General features: G+C 44.4%; 2 long non-coding RNA genes across 3 annotated transcripts; one reads left to right on the top strand and one right to left on the bottom strand.

Moving 5' to 3' along the window:
- Nucleotides 1–11,607: 11,607 nt before the first annotated feature.
- LOC119559626 lies at nucleotides 11,608–12,703 on the top strand. 2 transcript variants are annotated; one of them, XR_005220884.1, is made up of 4 exons: nucleotides 11,647–11,703; nucleotides 11,775–11,837; nucleotides 11,905–12,042; nucleotides 12,099–12,703. It is a non-coding gene; the product is annotated as an uncharacterized LOC119559626 (long non-coding RNA). The 2 variants fall into 2 exon arrangements; XR_005220883.1 differs by having other exon boundaries at nucleotides 11,608–11,837; nucleotides 12,099–12,702.
- Nucleotides 12,704–13,822: 1,119 nt separating this feature from the next.
- Nucleotides 13,823–14,521, bottom strand: LOC119559627. Its single transcript, XR_005220885.1, has 3 exons — nucleotides 14,398–14,521; nucleotides 14,017–14,155; nucleotides 13,823–13,949 (listed from the first exon to the last, which is right to left on the bottom strand). It is a non-coding gene; the product is annotated as an uncharacterized LOC119559627 (long non-coding RNA).
- Nucleotides 14,522–19,339: the final 4,818 nt, after the last annotated feature.

Raw genomic sequence — 19,339 nt, 5'->3', positions numbered from 1 at the left:
ATATATGTATGTTTTTAAGAAAAGAACCGTGTTCCGACAAACTTACCCCCTCTTTAAATCCTGGGCGATGAGATCTCGACGCTCCGGATCCTGGGCTTTGGAAAATATTATATTGGATATATATATATATAAATATACGTGCACCAAAATACGGCTGTTCTTAGGTATACCAATTCACTTAAACACAAAATATATAGTTATATTAGGCCAGAGGCATGCGACTTCTTCAACGGCTGTTCATCATGATTTGCACTTTGTCTATCGATTCGGTTGGTTTAAATGTATTTCAGTGCATGTTTGAATGCTTCCAATGTTTTTTGTTGATTTTCACTTGTTCTTCAATTGTATTATAAGAGGATATTGGTCTTGGGTTATGCTTCACTTTGGTTGGCTCGATTAACACATTTATATTGCATCACTACTTTCTCCGACGTATGCTATTGGTTGCTACGCCTCTGAACGGATGGCTCCTACAGCTGAACAATTTTCAGGAGCATGGATGGGGATCACGGGTACTGCGGCTACAAACATCACAGTATGACAGATGTCGTCCTTATTGTTGATCCTCTCCACGTTCTTTGTTGACAATGGCGGCGCTGGTCCAACACATAAGGATCTTTCGAGCAGCGATTTGTGTCCTCCTCAAGGACTGTTGGATATGGTGGCTGGTCCTGGTGGCAGAAGACTCCGTGGACGACTACCCCAGGGAAAGTCGTCTTCCCTCGGAGCTGCCGGCTTCCGTCAGCAAGACACACAAATGGATTCTCTCCCTCAAGCTCTATTTGTCTAAGGTCTTTTATACTAGACTAGAGCTTTTACTTGGCTGCCGGTATGGATCGGATAAACTAGGTGTTCCCACCTAGGATTACTGTTTCTTGATAACTGCTATCTTGGAAGTCAACGGCCGGCTGTTGCCCTTTGCTAGCTACCGGAGTATGGTTACCAGTAGGTTGATCGTGGCCGTTGTTCTGGCCACACGACACCCGCGAATTGCCGAATTGCATTTTCTTCTGCCTTTACCAGTATGAGTCTGGTTAGTCACATGCACCCCTCCCTGTCTAAAGATTTGTCGTTGTTTCTCTATGTGAATCTTTCTATGTGGAGGGCGTACGTAACAGGTCTTTTATTCGCAGTCAGGCGGACTGCCGTGGATCCTAACCTACAGTCGGTCATTAGCTAGAGAGTTGCCGGAACGCGCTTGTGCGTGTACATAGAAGACCCGACCGAGTGATCTTGGAGTGCAGTCACAGCGGACTGCACTGGAACGCACATTGGCGTTGGACACCGCTTGGAGCGGATTAATTCGATCACCCGGAGAATTCCATCGGACCCCAGGCGTGGGTCGAATTTGGCGCAAGCAGCGCAGGTCATATTTGAACGCAACTGGCGTCACTGGATACGTCGTGGGATAAGTGCCTAGAGGAAGATGATGAAGCATTCCCCCAGAAGGAGTCCTCGTCTGAACGATGGACAGGAAAACGTGAGTGCGACGGCGCAGACAGATACCAGCGTTTCGGTCCAACAACAGAGTGCAGGAACGTCGCAAGATGGCGGCCGAGGCAGTGGAGCTCCGGCGCCATCCAGCCAGTCGGCAAGTATAGGTGCCACCAAGATGGGCTCTGGGTAATCGCAGAGCAGGAAACCCAAGGTGGCCGACCTCTTGGAGAGGATCGCCGAGCTGGAGAAGGATTTGGTTCGCGCTCGCGGCGCAAATACGGAGCGCTCCGATCCCGCTATATTGAGTGCCGTTAGTGCGAGCCAGCCGCCATTTGCAGCCGGCTCGTTCGTACCTAACCCAACAAGTGTGGCATCAGTGAGACTGCCATCTTGGAGCGGGTCTCAAACGGTACCGTGTACAGTTACAGAGAACTGCACGACGAGAAGCAGCTACGCGTCGCTACACTGCGCTACCGGTACTACGGTTTCAGCGCATGGTTCCGAGCCATATAGCGAAGTGGCTGGCGGAACATTAGGAGGAGTGCCGTCTCTCGGAGTCGGTGCATGGACGATGGCCCTTGGAGGAAATGGAAGCTGGGCACCACGAAAGCTTCCCGAGCTGCCTACGTTCGGAGGAAAGCCAGAGGATTGGCCCATCTTCTACTGCGCGTTTACGGAGATGACGCGGGCGTACAACTGTACGGATCTGGAGAATAATCAGAGGTTACTAAAGGCGTTAAAGGATGAAGCGCGTGAGACAGTGAAGTCGCTATTGATTCACCCAAGCAATGTGAATGCAGTAGTGGAGCAGCTGCGTTTTAGATATGGCCGACCGGAGCAGCTTATACGCAGTCAGCTCAACAGCATCCGAGATGTGCCTTCAATATCGGAGCACAGTCTGGGAAAGCTTGTCACATATGCCACGCATGTGAGTAACCTAACGGCTTTTTGCGATCAGCGAAGGCAGAGCAGCATTTGGGTAACCCTACCCTGATGGAAGACCTTCCGGCCAAACTCCCAACAAGCAAACGAGTGGAGTGGGCAAGGCATGTTGTTACAATCAAGCCCTTTCCAACTATTGTGGATTTTACGTGGTCTGCGTGGTAGCAGATATGGATGGATCTGGAAAGGAGCCGATCAGGAAGAGCAACAGGAAAGTTGCCAAAGAAGTTGCCCAATTTGTGGAAGGCAACATGCAGTCTTGGACTGCCAACGGTTTATTGGCACATGACAGGATCCTGCACTGCGACAGGAGAGTGCCCTGTTAATGGATGCTGGAGGAAGCATCATCGACTTCTGCATGAAGCAGACAACAGCTTTAGGAGACCGCCACAGCGAGGCGGCAATTAAAGAAGCAACGATCGGGACCAACGGGCATTTGGACCGAGGCAAGGCGTACGAGTTTATTTAGGAACATTGTCATCAGCGGATGCTCAACCGACGCCGGAAACGAATTTAAGCTGTGTCGACGAGGACGGAGAACGACTACTGTTCCGTGTACTGCCGGTGACGCTATACGGAGGTGAGAGGCAGGTGGAAACATACGCCCTGCTGGATGAAGGTTCTTCGGTGACGATGGTCGACAACGAGCTGATTGGAGAGCTAGGCGTAGAAGGAGTACGTCGTCAGCTGAATATACAATGGTTTGGAGGTAGAGCCACCATGGAGCCTACTAGCGTGGTACGTCTGCAAATTAGTGGAGCAGGCAAGTCCACCCGACATGTACTGAGAAACGTGTATGCCGTTTCGAATTTGAGTTTGCCGATGCAGAGCTTGCGTCGACAAGATGTGAGGAGCGTATACAAGGACGCTTGACTTCTGATGAAGCCCTATGAGAACGCAGTACCGAAGCTGCTGATTGGACTGGATCATGGCCATTTAGGATTGCCATCGAGGACAAGACGGTTTGCCGTCCGTCCTCACCGTATGCGGCCGCAACCGAACTAGGATGGGTTGTTTTTGGGCCTATAGGAGGACGAAGAGATACGCAATCACCGAGGTCATGTCTGCTAGCCACGTCGGTGGAGGATAACGTGGAACGAATCGTCGGGAACTACTTCGAGATCGAGAACTTTGGTGTGAAAGTGGCTCCAGCGGTCGCAGCCAGCGACGACGTGACGGCCCAGCAGATTTTGGATGACACTACGGGAGAGAGTTGAGAGTTGGCCGGCGCTACCAGACGGGATTATTATGGAAAACGGATCAATTGTGCTGCCAAGTAGCTATGAGATGGCGTACAATCGGCTGATCAATATTGAAAAGAAAATATTCCTGGATTATGAAGGATTACTTATCCAAAGGCTACGCAAAGCGTTTGGAACGACAGGATATCGCTAAGAAGAGCGACAGGATGTGGTACTTGCCACATTTTGGAGTGGAGAGTCCCAACAAGCCGGGAAAGATACGACTGGTATTTGATGCAGCGGCACGAGTTGGAGACTTGTCGTTGAATTCAGCGCTGAGCAAAGGTCCGCAACACTACAAGCCCTTGGCATCATTCCCTTCCACTTCAGAGAAGGCGCAGTCGGAGTTTGCAGCGACATCAAGGAGATGTTTCATCAGGTGTTGATCCGACCCGAGGATAGATGTGCGCAACGATTTCTGTGGAGAGATGGGGATGACCAGCGGGATCCCGACCAGTATGAAATGCGCGTGATGACATTTGGAGCCGCATGTTCACCGAGTGCTGCACATCTTGTGAAGACCGTGAATGCCAAGCGATTCATGGATTCGGATCCCAGAGCAGTCAAGGCCATCGTCGACTACCACTACGTGGACGACTATGTGGATAGTTTCGCCACTGAGAGCGAAGCTATTGAAGTAGCTACCAGAGTGAAGGAGATACATGCAGAAGGCGGATATGAGCTGTGCAAGATTTCGTCGAGTTCCCCTGCTGTGGAGGGGATGCTCGGACCAAGTGAACACGCCCAGAGTATTGGATGGGGTGACGCCGAGCAGAAGATTTTGGGAATGAGGTGGCAGCCAGCCACAGACGACTTCAGATTTCGAGTGCAGTACCATAAAGTGGCACCCAATGTATTGGATGGGACTGGGGTTCCACAAAGCGGAAATTCCTGAGCATAGTTATGTCAACGTTCGATCCCTTGGGATTTCTTTGTTGCCTGATGGTAACAGCGAAGCTATTATTGCGAGAAGTCTGGAGAAGGAAGATCCCATGGGACGATCCACTACCGGATGAGATGTACAATGCCTTTATGGATTGGCGTAAGGAGATGGAGAAAGTGGATCAGTTTCGGAGCCCACGTCACTATTTTGGACATGGGCAAGTGAAGGCTACTGAGATGCACGTCTTCGTGGATGCGAGTCAGTCAGCATTCGCAGCAGTGATCTACTGGAAGATCACCTATGAGGACGACGATGTGCAAGTGAGTTTTGTGTGCGCAAAGACGAAGTGAGCGCCTATGCGATCGATGACGATTCCACGGCTGGAGCTGCAGGCAGCAGTTCTTGGTACAAGACTGATGGACACCGTCAGGCAGGGCCACAGTGTGGCCATCAGTGACATTGTATTAAGGAGCGACTCAAAGACAGTGCTGCGATGGATTGTCAGTACACACAGGCGCTACAAGCAGTTCGTCGGGAATAGAGTAGCGGAAATTTTGGAGTCAACGAAGGTGGCCCAACGGAGATGGCTACCGTCCGCCGACAATGTGGCGGATGATGCGACCAGGTCGCGATGTAGCGTGGACTTGAGCGAGGAGTCACGCTGGCTAAATGGACCGGCATTCCTGAGGAGACCAGCGGCGAGCTGGCCAGGATCTGCACCCAGCGACGAGGCGGATGCAGATGATGAAGAAGAAATGCCGAGTGAGTTTGTGCTCATTGGAGCAAGTGAGACCTTTTTACCGTTTCAGAGATTCTCAAGCTACAGGCGATTGTTGAGGACTACAGCCTGGGTCCTACGGTTCACGCGTCGATGCCGTGGACAACGAGATGAGCTTGAGAACTATGGCCTCACAGCAGCGGAGTGTGAGGACGCTGAGAATCTGCTGATTCGGAAGGCGCAACATGAGGCGTTTCCCGACGAGATGTGGGCCGCTGAGAATAGACCGGAAGTCGCTAGACGGAGCGACATATGTGGACTGGCGCCATACATAGATGGGAACGTAGTCTTGCGAGCTTACAGCAGGATTGATGCGGCGCTGTGTATACCCTACAGCGCAAAGAGGCCAGTGATCCTTTCGCACCGGCACAGCCTAACAGAGATGGTTGGGCGCGATGCCCATGTAAGGATGAAGCATCAGAACGTGGATGCTACGATCGCGGAGATCCGGACCAAGTTTTGGATAACGAAACTAAGACGAGTTCTACAGGGAGTGATTTCTGGATGCAGCCAGTGCAAGCTGCAGAGACCGATGCCGCCGATTATGGGACCCCTGCCGGAGGATAGTCTGGAGGCCAATGGTTAGCCATTCAAGAGTACAGGTCTTGACTACTTTGGACCACTGCTGGTAACCGTTGCTCGGCACCAGGAGAAGCGGTGGGTGGCGTTGTTTACGTGCCTGACGACCAGAGCGATACACTTGGAGCTGGCACATGACCTGTCAACGGATTCCTGCATAATAGTGATCATGAATTTTGTCTGCCGTCGAGGGCCAGTTCATAGACTGCGCAGCGACAACGGCAAGAACTTCGTGGGAGCTGATAGAGAGGCCAAGAAGTTTGCGGAGGTATTTGAGCCCGAGAGGATCCAGATGGAGTTGTCGAGCAAAGGGATTGACTGGATCTTCAATTGCCCAGCGAACCCGTCAGAAGGCGGAGTCTGGGAACGAATGGTGCAGTGCGTGAAGAGGGTGCTGCGCCACACGGTGAAGAAAGTGGGGCCGAGGGAGCACGTCTTGGAGAGTTTCCTGATAGAGGCGGAGAACATTGCAAATTCTCGTCCGCTCACCCATTTGCCAGTGAGTGCGGACCAGGGAGCCCCTCTTACGCCGAACGACCTGCTCAAGGGAGCAGCTTGCCCGCCGGATACCCCCGGCCTGGATGGAGGCCTTGTTAAGGAAGGCGCCGCAAGGAAGCAGTGGCGCATAGCAAGGATGTTGAGGGACCGATTCTGGAAGAGGTGGGTCTTGGAGTACCTGCCCACATTGACGCGGCAAGAGAAGTGGTGCCGCAGAGAGGAGCCGATACGTCGAGGAGACATCGTCTTCGTTTGTGACCCAGCTGTACCGCGGCGAGATTGGCGGAGAGGCATCGTCAAGGAGGTCTTTGCTGGAGTCGATGGAGAGATTAGGCGAGCCAGAGTGCGGATCATGGATGGAGATCGGACTCGCTGGATGATGCGCCCCGCTTCAAAGTTGGCGGTTTTGGATTTAAGTGAAGATGTCCTTCACGGAGGTGGGGATGTCGCGGGTCGAATTTGAGCCCGATAGTTAAGTCAGTATTTAGTCGATAGGAATTGGTATTGTGCCCTGATGGAGCAATTGGGCACACTAGAAAGCCCGAATATGGCACACTCGTTGAATTGTTGAAAGTCATGGAGTGTGGGAGGTTATACTGCGGTAAGAAACTGTTATATTTTAAGCCATTGTAATTGTAATCTCCCACAGAATAAAATATATACTATGCCATACAGTCCTACATTCAAGCGTTGCCCTTGTTTGTTGTGGATCGGGTCCGTGTATATTGTAGGCAACTCCCATTCTTGTTTCGACAGGAAGGAAAACACCAAGTACGCCTGCAGAAGGTCAGCGCAGATGAAAGAGCACGCTTATTCCAAGCTGATGTACCCAGTATTGTGGGACTTGGCCCATAGCACACTGGGCCAGAAAGTAAGTTTTTGGCGAAAAATCTGTAATTTCTTTCCTTGGATAGTTAGAAGGATGCAGTTTTTTGCGCTTTTCTCTTAAAAGATTGAACTTTTCAACGAACTATAAGTAAAATTTTTTGGAATTTTTTATGGTATAGATAATTCAAGCCAAAATCGGAAAATTTTACATACTTTTCGGTTTTTTATTTTTAAAAAATAATTAGAAGACGCACTTAATCCATTTTCGTACACAATTAAGTATGAGAGAAAAAAAATTAAAAAAAGTTAACAAAAGTTATGTCGTTGAAGATTTACTACTTAATTTAAAAAGCAGATGTTTACACAAATTCGTCCTTTTTAATAAGTACTGAATGGGTTAAGAAATGTTTTATATCATTCAAACGGCATTAAAATTACTTTTCCATTGATGCCAAAGCTTACAAGAAGTATGTTCAAGTTATGAGTATATTTAACTTTTGTTTTGTCAAAATACTTATGCCGTCCACTGTAGTTCTCATCCAAAGGAAGTGCAAGAAATGCTGCATACCTTTGGGCATACTTAAGTCCTCCCTTTTGAAGTACAGAAATTGTGAACATTTTTTAGAGACGAGCCAAAAAAGTTGATATTTCTCTTTTCGAAATATCGATATTTCATTCGATTGTTTGGTCTCAGAAATAAAAGAAGCTGGAATGAATGAAAAAAGTTGATTTTAGATGTTAGGCAAACTAAAATCAAATATTGGCGCGCAAAATGTACATTAAAACCGGAAAAAAATACGGCATACTTTTGGGCATTCTTAGTAAAGCTCATCCAAATGGTTCGACTTCAAATTAAGCCTTTAATTAAAACTAAAATTACTGAAAGCTAAGGCAAACCCGCATTGAGTCGGCGATGAGCGATTTTAGTAAATTAATCAAAGAATTTATCTTTGATGTAATGACTCCATTTGGGGATGGCACTCGAAAAGCAAAATACCTATTTGCTAAAAAAAGGAGTAAAAATCAACGAAAAAGTTTCTTTTAGTAAACAAGTAACACATACGAGCTATTTAATATTTTTTACTTGTTGAAAATAATGACTTCTAAAAGTTTTGCGAAGAAGTCGAACAGCTACGTCAGCATCTTAGACTTCTAGATTTTTTTTCATTTTCATCAATATTTGATGAATTTTTTACTTTAAAAATACGGTAAAAGAAAACTTCTTGCCCGAATTCTTTGAAACTTTGGCATAAATTAGTTTAATGTATTATAAAAAGGACTCCAAACTCGGTCCGGTCATTTTCTTAAAAAAAACGTATTTTTGGCCAAAAATCGGATCGGCTGGCCCAGAGTGCGCAGAAAGTAATACCACAACAGGGCTACTTCGCAGAAGAATGGAAGTGCTGGAGGCAATCCCTTACATGGACATGCTACGAGGCGTGTCCACGCAAAGAAAGTATGTTCTGGCCGAAAGAATTTGCTTACGTTGCACTAATATAAATATCTTTTTTTTCCAGATAGTAGGAAAAACAGATGATGAGATAGACAAATTGAAAAGTTTAAGAATGGGTTTACAAATAGTTCGGGCACAAAACTAAGGAACACACCCAGGGAGTCCATCTGGCCCCGGAGAATAGGTTGGCGTTATAGTTTCTAAATCAGTTAAGAGAGAACTTTCGGTGATTACAGGAGAAAAAATACAATTTGCCCTGTTTAAGTGATTAGGGTAGCTAGAATTAGACCAAGAAACAGAACTATAAGTAGATTGGAAGAATTCAGCAAATAAATCTGCAATTTCGGGATCCGTAGATGCCTCAATAGAGTTTAATCGTACAGATGATGGCAATGCTGAAGACTTTCGCTTAGCATTGACAAAGTTATAAAACTGCCTTGGATCCTTTGAAAATTCAAATTTACATCGGTTCAAATACATGGAATAGCAATGACTGTTAAGTACATTAAAATTAGTACGAGCCACCACATATCTTGAAAAATCGGATGGCCTACCCGACTTTTTGTACTTTTTATAGAAGTTTGTTTTTAGGTTTCTAAGTCTTTGCAACTGATTGGTAAACCAAGGAGGCCTGTCTAACTTAGGAGCAAAACTATCAGGAACACATTCACAGAAAAAAGAGTTTAGGACACTATAAAATAGTTCCGTAGCACTTTCAATATCCAAGCAATTATATAAATTTGTCCAGTTATATTGTGAAATCAAGTTATTGAGTTTACTAAAGTCACATTTACGAAAGCATCTACTTTTAGTTGGTGAAAGAGAAGAAGAAAGGGTGTCAACGCAGGGAAGACAAATTGTAAGTTCTAATGTGGGATGATACCGGTCTTCTGGCATAACTAGTGGGTCAATTCTAGATACCGTGACTTCAGACGGATCTAAAGCAAATACAAGATCTAATTGTCTGTTTAGAGAATTACGTATAAAGCTAACTTGCTGTAATGATAATTCTAACAGACCATCAACGAATTCATGGTCAGATAAGGGGGTAGAGACAAGTGAGTCAGAGGAAAGGGACCAAGAAATGTCAGGGAGATTGAAATCACCCAAAACAATCAAAAGATCCCTTTCGGAAAGATGAGATAAAACAGTTTTTATTGCAGACAAATGTTGCTTATAAATTGTTAAGTCGGATCCAGGTGGAATATAAGAACAAGTTACATAAATAGAAAAAGATTTCAAAGAAACTTTAACACCAACGAATTCTATTTCATTGGAATTAAGAAAGTATATCCTTTCCGATGTTAAAGTAGAGGTAACGGCAACCAGCACCCCACCGCCCCTACGAGGAGAGCGATCAGTTCTATAAGTACTAAAATTTTTGGACAGAGTCTGATATCTCCGGTTTCAGCCAAGTCTCAGTAAAGGCCAGAATGTCTTCCGAAAAGGCAGAGGAGTCAGCATAAAGCTTAGGTAGCTTCATATTAAGTCCCCTAACATTTTGATAGGCCAAAAGTAAACTGCTCAGTTTTTTGGCGCAGGTACTGTCGTGGAAGGCCTATTATTAGTTCTCCGTCTGTTTGGAACAAATTCTTTAATGACCAATTCATCATTAAGCCAAAAACTTTTAGAATTTAGTACATTAAATACTTCCGGAGGAGCAGATATTTTAAAGGAAGATATCCTACGAACATATGGAAATTTAAACTCCTCCACTGTGATGTTTTGAGATGGGAATTCCTGTTGTATAAATTCCAAAACATCAGCAGATGTGGTTTCAGGTGTTAAACGAGACACAAATAATTGCTTCCTATATGGAACAACCGAGAGGCTCTTTCTTCCACCACCAGCAATCTGAACATCGTTCGTCTGATTATCGAGACTAGGGACTATAGAGCTAACTTCCACCGTAGGCACAGAAAGCTGCGTAAGGTTTGAAACGGTAGGCTGACTAGCAGAAACAGGGACTCCAGAGCTTTTGGTACCTATGGGTACTGCTGTCAGAGAAGCTTTAGGTCCACCAGCCCCAGTGGATGCCGACATTGCTGCCGTTACCGATCGGGTAAAAATATTAGAAGCTAAGTTGGGATTCGGAACTGATGCCTTTACTTGAAGAGATTTTGAAGGAGCAGTCTTCTTGCGTTTAGGTGACCCTACTGACATTTTTTTATTATCAAGGTCCGCCTTAAGCTCTTTAAAATCAGCAACTACGCTCATGAGTTTATCGAACAGTTTCATAAAACGATCATTGGTCAGCGCAACATAGCCATCCAAATCACGATCTATTTCCACGCATGAGGCACAAGTCCACGAAAAACCAACACGCAGATCAATATAATCTTTTACTCTGCCAACAAGTCCAGTACATTTTGGGTGTATGACAATGTTGCAGAGACGACAGTAAAACTGACAATCTTTTTTGCAACAAAAAAGAGCCATTTTTAATTTAAGAAAAAAAGTTATTAACAAAACCAAAGAATCAAAAGAATTATAAATACCTCACTTAATTTGACACTGGGATCAAACAAATAAAAATGTAGACACACAAGAACACAAAAGTATAAGAGCGCGTAGAGACTTCGAGAGCGAGAGAGCGCAACAGAGTGGCTGTCGACTGAGCGTGGCTTGCGAAACACAAACAAAATATACACGACAACAGTTTAGACGACAAGAAACGGGAGAGAGATTACAAGAAGGTTATGGGAAACAACAACAAAAGCTATTGAAACCAAAAGCACCACAGCGTACAGAAGTTACAATAACAAAATGCACGGGCTAAACACAGAGTTAGGTTTTGTTAAAATTTCTACAATAAAATAGACAATTAAACATAAACAGACGATTTAAAACACAAGCACGGCTGGTTATGAAGGACTAAGTCACAAAACAAGGCACCAGTATCACAGATATTAATGACAAATTGACAAAAATCCCAGAGCACAAGATAAACACAACCGGTCACAAGCGACGCTAAATCGACACTAATCGACAATTGTAGTGTTGAGAGTATCATTTTTTGTATTTTTAAGAATATTGAATTAAATTTAATAGTTATAACTGCAAGGTATACAAACTTCGGCTTGCCGAAGTTAACTTCCCATCTTGTTTTATTTTAATTTTCTTGTGCACCAGCAGATTCCTCTTTTTAAAATGCTCCAATTTTACGTTTGTCAACAAAACAAACTCATTTGCTTGACGGTAAGACAATGCTACATGAATGGCAGGCAAACTTTGAAAACTTTGGTTACCTTGGTTTTTCGACTAGTGAAACTCTTAGTCGATCTGAGTACGAGGCTTTAGCCTAGGACTCAAATCGACGAAAACCGCGAGCTAGCCATAGGAGTGAGCGAGAGGCAACGTGGCTAACGCTCTTCGTCAGGTCTGTTTATCAGTAAATGCAAAAGTAAGTTCTGGCCAAAAGAATTTTGTTACGTTGTACTAATAGAATTATCTTTTAAGCACAACCCCCAGAACGATCTCCGACAAGCTCTCCATTGGTGAACCACAGGACTCCACCCCGACCAGCTACTTGGCAGCTAAAGCGGAGATGGCGTACTCGCTGGCTTCTATATGGAGGACGAAAAATGGGGCAAAAAGGGGCGCTCTTTAAGAAGCACCTGGAGGAGCCATTACCAGCCATTGTCAGAATGCTGGTCGACTTCCTGCAGCATCAGGCGGAACAAACCCGTTCCCGATCCGACTCCCACTTCATCAAGGTCCAATATGCCTATTGGGATTCGGGAAAGATGGCGAAGCATCCGTGGGACGAGAAGGAAGCTTTATACTACTAATTTACATGAGTAAAAACATTCGTTGAACAGTCCACTTAATTTTATTTGAAATTTTTTTGTGCACCAGACTCTTTATTTTTAAATTCCTCCGATTGATTTGTTTTCCTTTTGTCCGCGCCAAGGAGGCGCTACTGTGAACGATTAGTGGTTAACAGACGAGAGCAGTTACGTCCAGATGGGCTCTCATCTCGCTCTCGGACTGTTAACAGTCTCCACCCCCGCTCTTCTAACATTAGATTTAAGCTCAAGCTGCCAGTTCTAAGTTACCACTCCAAGAAAGCCCCCGCTGCGGCTAATAAATTGAATTTCAAGTGAAACGAAGTTGAAGTCAGTTTTTTTTCTGTGCCCTGCACATTGCATCCAGGAATTTCCCTACCACAATTCGAAAAGAACCCAGGAAAGCCGCCAGCCTACAATTCATGGTCCTTCGAACCGGATTTTTTCAAGAGGTTACGAGTTCCAGCGTTCAGCGGCGGAGTTTTCCGAGTTCTTCAAAAAATCCAAGATAAGTACGAATATTCCATATTTCCATTGCCGACCAGCCAGATATTTCCCAAGAACCCAATTTTCTTATATCTGTCTGATCGGCCATTTTTATTGTGCATACGATCGCCATATTCCGGCTTCTTTTTCGTATTTGCCATTTCCATATATATTCGTATTCATATACTCATACTTCCATCCGAGTTGCACCCGGCAACATTTCTACAGCGACATTTACATACAGTCCACATTATCTCCAATTTCCAAATTATTGCAAATTACAAATTTAAAATTGCAATTTACACACATATCCATACGCCCATACATACGCACATATAACCCTGATGCATGCTTATTAACGTACGTACATATGCCTGGCCCCTGGAAGCATTTTCTATCGCGGAAGGCACTATTAAGTGACTTCTAGAAGATGTAAACGATCGCCCGCGATATCGCGTTCGGATCGCGGAAGTGACTCCCGTCGGGAAGAAATGTGCCACTTCGGCGACACTTCTAGAAGTGTCGCCGAAGTCACTTCTGGAAGTATCGCCGAAGTGACTCCGAGAAGTGTCGCCGAAGTGACTCCGAGAAGTGTCGCCGAAGTGGCACATTTCTTCCCGACTCGAGTCACTTCCGCGATCCGAATGCGATATCGCCGAAGTTACTTCTGGAAGTGTCGCCGAAGTCACTCCTAGAAGTTTCACCGAAGTGGCACATTTCTTCCCGAAGGGAGTCACTCCCGCGATCCGAATGCGATATCGCCGAAGTAACTTCTGGAAGTGTCGCCGTAGTCACTTATGGAAGTCACTCAAAAGTGACTTTACATATGCCTGTAGAAGATACCTAGAAGAGTCTTTCCCAATTGGAAAATTTTTAATAAAAACATATTTTTTTTTACTTTTAATATTTTGCATTTATTTTTTGTATACGTGCTTTGTCCGCTTGTATACACGGTGCCTGGCATGTAGGAAATTTTGCTAAGCAATGTTCTTTAGGTCCAGCTCCGTCGACATAAGAAATTTATTAATAACCATTTCTAAAAGAAACAGAAACAAAAATTGTTTTTTGTTCAGTCAAAGTAAATATAAAGTAGAATACATTACCTTTTACAATTAAATATGTTGAGAATCGTTGGATGCTGGGTTTCTCCGCAGTTACACGCCAAGTAATGTGCACAGCTAGCTTGTCCGTAAAAAGGTTTAAATAATCGTACAGCTCACGATAAGCACGTAATTTGGCACGCTTTGTTGGGGGGACATTTAAATATGTTAAGCAATTAAAAACATTTAGAAAAAAACAAAGCTATATTTTTAAAACGCACAAATTTGATACAAAACCGCACTGTCCACAGACAAATCACGCAACGAAATGACGCTCGGTCGAAAAATAACGGCGTGGGTCAACAGGAAGACCCAAAAAATTTTCAGAAAAAAAGGGGTAACGGAAAATTACCGCGACCTCGTTTTATCGCGTGTTTTACTCACTACTATCGTCTTTTTATCGCGCGGAAGTGTCTCAGAAGTTACTTCTTCGCGATCCCGATTCTTTTTGTTTTTGTAAAATGTGTACTATCGTCTTTCTATCGTCCAAATGTGACTCAGAAGTTACTTCTTCGCGATACTTGTATATTTTGTTTTTGGAAAATCTGTACTATCGCCTTTCTCTAGCGCAGAAGTGTCTCAGGAGTTACTTCTTCGCGATCCCGACCCTTTTTGTTTTTATAAAATGTGTACTATCGCCTTTCTATCGTCCAGAAGTCACTTGGAAGTTACTTCTACGCGATATATGTATATTTTGTTTTTGTAAAATGTGTTCTATCGCGTTTCTATCGCGCAGAAGTTACTAAGTGACTTCTGGACGACAGGCGATAGAAATATCGCCCTTTTGCTTGCAGGGGCCATCTCAACATAGGTACATAAGGAAAAAAAGTCACGTAGCGCAACGTAAGGCAACGTAAGCACGGTAATCCACGTACCTTCTTTCGCGGTACACCCTACAAATATTTCGAAAGCGACATTTCCATACACTCCACATTATTTATAATTTCCAAATATAAAAAGGACAATTTAAGCGCATACATATATTTCCAAGTTCCCACAAACACACATATCCATACGTCCATAGATACACACATATAAGACTGATGCATGCGTATTAATATACGTACATATGCCTGTCCGCTGCAACATATGTACACAAGGAGAAACGCACATAGGTTCATACGGTACACCCTACAACAGTTTCAACAACGATATTTATTATATGTATAACAATATTACCAAAAATCAAAATAACCTGATTCCACCGAACCCATCAACACGACACGCCTTTCCAGAATTTGCATGATATTTATTTTCCTATTCCTAGCGCTCATTTCCGCAGCACAGCAAACAACGGCAAATATCTGGCAGAACAGTCGTTCCGAATTCTCGTTATTTCCTCTCACATCAAGTAGTTGATGTGCAACTGTTTCATTTCCACATACTCCAAACTTAAACCGGAAGCTGAAGGTCGTGGTGACGTCATCGAGGGTCGGAGCGGAGAAATTGATCGGCAGCGCGAACCGGAAGATTCGCTCAAATGGAGCAGCGTGTGGTGGTCCTGCCCACACTTTTTGCACGTGTCTCCGCTGCGACATACTCCTTCGGAATGCTGGTGGGCCAGGCAATTTGCACAATATTTATTTATGATAACGGCGCGGAGCCGCTTCTCAGTGCTGAGCCTCAGGAAACGGTGGCGCTTCCGTAGAGGATGGATTCCCCGACAGACTCGGCAGCGGTAGGATCGAGTACCTCGTGAACGTCTGTCGTCCAAAGTTTGGGCACTGCGAGGACGTGGAGCCATGGTTTTAATGCTTCAATAATAAAAAAGATATAAGCGCATTTAGGATTAATTGCGAATGGATTTTGAAGCATGAGGTCAGAAGGCACTACTGTGGAAGAGCGGAGGTTGCTCGCCCGGAAAACAGTCGTTCCGAATTCTCGTTATTTCCTCGCACGTCAAGTAGTTGATGTGCAACTGTTCCATTTCCACATACTCCAAACTTGGACCGGAGCTGCAACGCTAAAAGCGAACACAAGCGGACTGCTTGCAATTGCCATAACGGGAAAACGGAGAAGCCACTGCGAAATATTAATTTTTTTTGTTTTTTTTTTTTTAAATCAAATTAAATTAATTCCATACGATTTTTCGTCTCTTTTTTTTTGTTTTTTCTCTTGGAATCCAATCCGGTGATCCGCAACAGTGTGACCACACTTAAGGACAGACTTTTCCGGGCGGGTCTAATTTTTACAAAGCAACAAGGGCGGCCCAGATAATCGGAGTTCTGGAATGCCAGGTCCAAGCCCAATAGCCCCAAAGTCGATCACAAAGGCAAAGAGCGAAACATCCTTAGCCACCCAATAAGACGACAAGACGCTGTCCGTTCCTACGAGCAATCAGAAACGATCGTCTCTGAGTCCGCTCACGCCAAAGGTTAGGCCACAAATCCAGACCAAGTCCGTAAAGTCGCTAGCAACTCGTTCTCAGGAAAAAATGAGTAACGAAATTGCATTTGCAGCCCTCGCGCGGTTCATCACGGTGTCCGACCGTATGAGCCATTTCAGAGCGACGATTGAAACTCCAGGGTCGTCATCTCCGTCCGTCCACACCTGCAAGGTCCGTAAGGAACAAGTCCGCTCACTCTGGGACAAAGCCGAGAAAGAATTTGAAGCGTGTCTAGACACGATTTCCAGCATTACGACTGAAGGGGCGGAAGAGATTCTGGCGACTCTGCACCGAAAATATGAATATTGCTATTCGGTGTACGAGGAGCTAGCGGTTCAGCTCAGTGAGCTTATTGACCGAGCCAACTCTCAGCATCCGCCCACGAGCACCAATAACACCAGTTTACAAAAAAAAATTGATGAAATACGCACTTCAGGAAACCTTTGTTTTCCGGTAAGATACATCTCCCTGATTAAGAAAAGGGCATTTAAAATTTTTTCTATGGTACCAATTTTTTTTAAAGTGTAAAAAACGTTTTTCGCACTTTTTTATTTTCTAACTCGAGTTGTGATAAACCGAATTCGGTCATTAAAGACTCATTTTACTGGTAATGGAATGCCCTTTAACTTTCTTATACACATCATTGAGTTCCATTCAATAGTTTAGAAGCTACACTTCGTCAAAGTTGAAAAAGTTGGAAAAAATGCAAAAACGCTGGCATAAATTGCTTCGTTAAAAATACACGCCTAAGAACCGAAATTAGTTTTATGTTGTTTTCTTAAAGGCTGAACTTTAACGGAGAATATAAGCCATTGATCACGACAATCCGTTGGTAAATCGATTTTTTACAGATTTTTAAACGTATATACCCAAGTTCAGTGTTCGGGAGCAGCGGCCGTTAAACATTATTTTAAATTTTCAGTGTTGGGGAACGTAAGATTTTGGTGCAAGTAGTTATGCATAACGTCAGTTTCTTTGCTATTAGTGCTGGGAAAGCTAAAAAGTATGCGATTGCAGTTACAAGGAAAACATTTTCATATATTTTTAGCAAGGAAATAGCAAGGAAACTGACGTTATGTACTACAACTTGCACCAAATTCTTACGTTCCCCAACACTGAAAATTTAAAATAATGTTTAACGGCCGCTGCTCCCGAACACTAAACTTGGGTATATACGTTTAAAAATCTTTAAAAAATCGATTTACCAACGGATTGTCGTGATCAATGGCTTATATTCTCCGTTAAAGTTCAGCCTTTAAGAAAACAACATAAAACTAATTTCGGTTTTTAGGCGTGTATTTTTAAAGAAGCAATTTATGCCAGTGTTTTTGCATTTTTTCCAACTTTTTCAACTTTGACGAAGTGTAGCTTCTAAACTAAAGAATGGAAATCAATGATGTGTATAAGAAAGTTAAAGGGCATTCCATTACCTGTAAAATGAGTATTTAATGACCGAATTCGGTTTATCACAACTCGAGTTAGAAAATAAAAAAGTGCAAAAAACGTTTTTTACACTTTAAAAAAAAATTGGTACCATAGAAAAAATTTTAAATGCCCTTTTCTTAATCAGGGAGATGTATCTTACCGGAAAAAAAAGGTTTCCTGAAGTGCGTATTTCATCAATTTTTTTTTGTAAACTGGTGTAATCAGTCCACTTACATTCCATCTGGGTGCCGGTTACCGCCATGCGATACTGAAGTTTTCGAAGGTGACTATCTGAAATGGCCAACATTTAGGGATCTTTTTACAGCAGTTTATGTCAACAACTCTAGGTTGACATCGGTCGAAAAACCTTTTCATCTCAACGCTAAAACTAGCGGCGAGGCTAAGGCAATCGTAGCCAAGTCCCCTCTCACAAATGAGGGTTTCGATTCAGCATGGGCAGCGCTTCGAGATCGTTTCGAAAATAAGAGGCTGCTAGTAAACAGCCAACTCAAACTTCTTTTTAATTTGAGTTCCGTTAGTTCCGAATCTGGCCAGGCTTTGAAAGACCTGCAGAGCACAATCCAAGGGTGTTTGATAGCGCTGGCTCATTCCAACATTTCCACAGAGAATTGGGACTGTCTCCTGGTATTTCTGTGCGCCAGCAGATTACCAAAATTGACCCTCTCCTTATGGGAGCAGTCCCTTTCATCCAAATCCGACATTCCGACTTGGGATGAAATGAACACGTTTCTTAGCGACAGGTACCGAACGCTAGAGACGATTGAGGATATGAAACCCAGCACCAACAATCACTCTAACGCTAAGAGTCAACCCGTTTCCAGGAAGCTGAACTCCTTCGAAGCTAAGGTGGTCACAAAACCAAAGAAATGCGATCTGTGCTCTAAAGAGAGTCATCCAGTGCGCTTATGCCAGCGTTTTCTCCAGATGTCTGTGGATGCACGAACGAACTACATAAAAAAAAAACAGCTTTGCCTAAATTGTTTCGCGAGAGGCCACCAGCTACGTGAATGTACCAGCACTCACAGCTGTTTCACATGTCGAGCACGGCATCATACACTGTTGCATAAAGGCAACCCCAATTGCCGGGGATCAACTTCCGCGATTAGTTCTTCAGCAGGCCCACAAAATCCAGCTGTACAGGGGGCCGCCAACGGTTCAGAAAATCTGCCCAGTGTGCGGAATTATTTAGCAACCGGTGCTAGAGCGGTTTTGCTAGGCACGGCCATTATTGACATATGCCACTTGGGAACGAACTACAGGGCTCGCGCTCTGATAGACTCGGGTTCTGAGGCTACGTTTATTACGGAACGCCTGTTCAATCTGATAAAGTTGCCATTCCGCCATATCCAAGCCCAAGTTTCGGGCTTAAATCAGACCGTTTCCGCTCAGGCGACCAGGCTCTGCAATTTTTCGATTCGAGCCCCTAATAAGCCAGGCCTTCAGCTAGAAACCGCAGCTTACGTTTTGCCTGAATTGGCCGGAAAGCTACCATCT

This window comes from Drosophila subpulchrella, unplaced genomic scaffold (assembly GCF_014743375.2).
Source record: "Drosophila subpulchrella strain 33 F10 #4 breed RU33 unplaced genomic scaffold, RU_Dsub_v1.1 Primary Assembly Seq27, whole genome shotgun sequence".
Taxonomy (NCBI): Eukaryota; Metazoa; Arthropoda; class Insecta; order Diptera; family Drosophilidae; genus Drosophila; species Drosophila subpulchrella.
This window is presented reverse-complemented; position numbering and strand designations above follow the sequence as displayed.